The sequence below is a fragment of the Tupaia chinensis genome, unplaced genomic scaffold (genome assembly GCF_000334495.1).
Source record: "Tupaia chinensis unplaced genomic scaffold, TupChi_1.0 Scaffold000402_1, whole genome shotgun sequence".
Lineage (NCBI taxonomy): Eukaryota > Metazoa > Chordata > Mammalia > Scandentia > Tupaiidae > Tupaia > Tupaia belangeri.
Window position 1 is genome coordinate 3,098,279 of NW_006159904.1, and position 3,355 is coordinate 3,101,633.

The window sequence follows — 3,355 nt, forward strand, 5'->3', positions numbered from 1 at the left end:
CTCCCTTTTCCTTTGGTTTCAGGCGAATGGATGAGTGACTGGTGATTGATCTGGAGTGTCAGCTTTGTTAGGATCTCTCTAATCTTCATCTGGCGCTAACCCAGTTCGCTACTACATATTGGAAAACTTGAGGCCCTTTTCTGTTCTGTATGTAAATACAGAGTCTATCCTGTCTCTTCCTCTGCTTATCACCATGTCATCACTTGGTGACTACCCTCTCATAGATGGAGCAGCGGAAAACTTTTCTACTTCCATCATATCCCATGACTAGGTCATAGACAATCTTTGCCAGAAATGAAAAGCTCTTGGGACCAGCAGTTAGCGTAATAGGTATGTTGCTGGATTTCCATGTGGTCGAAAGCAGTTCAAGTCCTGGACCCGGTGGCTTACACTCACGCCGGGCGCGTGTGTGTGTGTGTGCCCAAGATCCCAAGAGGAGAATAGAGGAGAAGGGATTGTGGCGTGGCCATCTCCCCTGGGGAGGGCGTGATTTCTCGCTTTCTGTCTCTCTGTCTCTCTCTGTCTTCCTGGCGAGTGCACACACCCTATAGCAAAAACCTCTCCAAAAAAGAAAAGAAATGATCTAATCCCTATGAACCAGATATCCCTCCACAGTCATATAGCAACGTGTCTGGAGGTGCAAGTTTAACATTCTTCTAAATACAATTAATAGTGGCCAAATATTACTTATACTAGACTGCCAGTCACTGAGGTGCAAGGTTCAAAACAACAAAAACAATAATTGTTCCCTGGGGGCAGCTGAAAAGAGCCTCAAGGGTGCTTGCTACAAATACATCCCCTTGGAAGATGACTAAGCAACTGTTTTTCTTTTCCCTGCGAAATGTTCTGAATGTCTCTCAGCCTAGAAAGCAAGAATGGCTTTGACAGGTAACGAGCAGCAATCATAAGCTTAGTTCCTATATAGTGGCCTTAGGAACTGAAATGAGCATGTTTTCGAGTTTTCTCCTCTTTTGTCTAAAATATAAACAATTAGGCCCAATGGTATTCCTAGCTTCTCTAGTTACCTTAATGGAATTTATCACGCTACCATCATGGGGGAGTGAAGATGGCTGAATCAATGGAAAGGTGTTTTAGGGCTCATGCACTCACAAGACAGAGAGAGAGAGGAAGAGAGAAGGAGAGAGAGAGAGAGGGAGAGGAAGAGAGGAAGTGAAAAAGCAAGCCGCCAAATCCGGGACTTGCAGTCGGTCTTGTGGCAGTCTAGCACCTTAACCACTACACCACCTGCTTGTCCCTGGGGAGGTGTTTTTGATGAAGACTTTTCTGTGTGATTCTATACTTAAGTTTTATCACTTCCTGCACTAGTGGAAGTCCTGAAATTAGGACAGCTAAATTTTTGTTTTAATAAAAATTGCCAGAGGGTACAAGTGCCCTTCAGAGACAGAAACAGAGAGAAGCAGAAAGCACTCTCGCAAATGGATGCATGGCCACACCGCAATCCCTTCTCCATTTTTTCACCCTGTCAGGATTGTGGACACACACACACACACACACTGGTTCAGTGTGGCTTTTCAAGCTGCTGGGGCCAGGATTAGAACCACAGTCATCCTCTTGGGATCTGGCTCCCTTAACCAACAGGCTACAGGGCTGGCCCAGGAGAACTATGATCTTCAAAGCCCCAATTCTATACTCACTCTTGACATAGAGGACATCTATCGTATGTACTACGCATATTTCCATGCCTTAACTACTAGGTCATGGGGCCCACCCCTTTTTCTTTAAACCCTGTTTTCTTTAAAATGAAGTTCTCTGATTTCATTACCCTTTCACCAATACACTTCATTATATTTTATTAGTTCTTATTTATCCAGTTCTTGAATTGCACATCTTTAAGCCACAAATTTAGACTCCAACACTATAAGGATATGTATAGCAATAATTACTCCCAAATGTAACTCTGGCCTAGAATCTTCTCCAGAAGAGTAAATACTTCCAGATATCAGCTGGCCAAAATTCTTTACCTCACTGTCTGATTAAATACTCTACACAGTAAAACACAATTGAATAGCAAGTTATTACGGAAGTTTTGTTGATAAATATGGAATTACACAATGCCTGTCTGGATGTAGAGTGTGTCTGTGTGCGAGTGTGCTTACTGAATGACATAACCACGAACATACTACTCAGTATCAGAACTAGAACACCGCCATGACTTCAGTACTGCTCCCCAGACCTCATCCCCTCTTCCCCAGAACAACCCATGATTTGTTGATTACTCTCTTGTTTGTAGTATGTAGATTGTATTATCTCTCTCTCTAAACAATATATTATTTGGCTCTACTGGATTATACTCTATGTAAAAATACTTGTGCAGTCTTCTACTGGGCTGTCAGGAAAGTCATGACACATTTTTGCATAGAATAACATGTCATGACTTTCCCGACAACCTAATGTAATTGCTTTTATTACTCCAGTTTCTAAAATTCAGTTGCATTACTATGTGAAATTACTGCTTGCTATGTTCCAGTGCTACTTTATACTTCATAGTATAAATAGACAACAGCTTACTTATTTGTAAATTTTTGGTGTTTTTTAAAAATAATGCTATCATAAATGTTTTTGTTCATGTCTCTTGGTACATAGATATACATGCAAGAGTTTCTCTAAATCCTAAAATCAAAGTATATCTATGCAGAAATGGAACTGCTAGATTTTATGTTCAACTTTGCAAGATTGGTGTAAACGCTTTGCAAAGCTGTTTTCCAAAGTTGTTTGCTTGCGTCAATTTAACATAGTGAACAAGTGTTCCTTTCGTTCCACACCACTGATGCCACTTGATATTTTTAGACTAGTTTAGTATTTGTCAATAAAATTGTTTCACTATAGCAAGATTTAGATTTTCCTGAATTTTTTTTTTTTTTTTGGAGAGATTTTCACTTCAGGGTGCGTGCGCTCACCAGACAGACAGAGAGACATAGAGACAGAAAGCGAGAAATCACCCCCCAGGGGGGATGGTCACGCCACAATCCCTTCTCCTCCATTCTCCTCTTGGGATCTTGGGCACGCACGCACACACACCTGGCGTGAGTTTTAAGCCACCAGGTCTGGGACACGAACCGCGGTCGACTACGTGGGAGTCCAGCGACATAGCCATTATGCTAACTGCTGGTTCCCAGATTTTCCTGAATTTTAATAAGGCAGAACAACTATTTTTTAGGAGGTGTTTTTTGTTTGTTTGTTTTGCTATAGTGCGTATGTGCTCACCAGAGACACAGAGAGAGACAGAAAAAGTGAGAACCACCCTTCAAGGGGATGGCAACATCAAAATCCCTTCTCCTCTCTTCTCCTCCCAGAGTTTTGGGCATCCATGCACGAGTACCTCGTGCATTTCAAG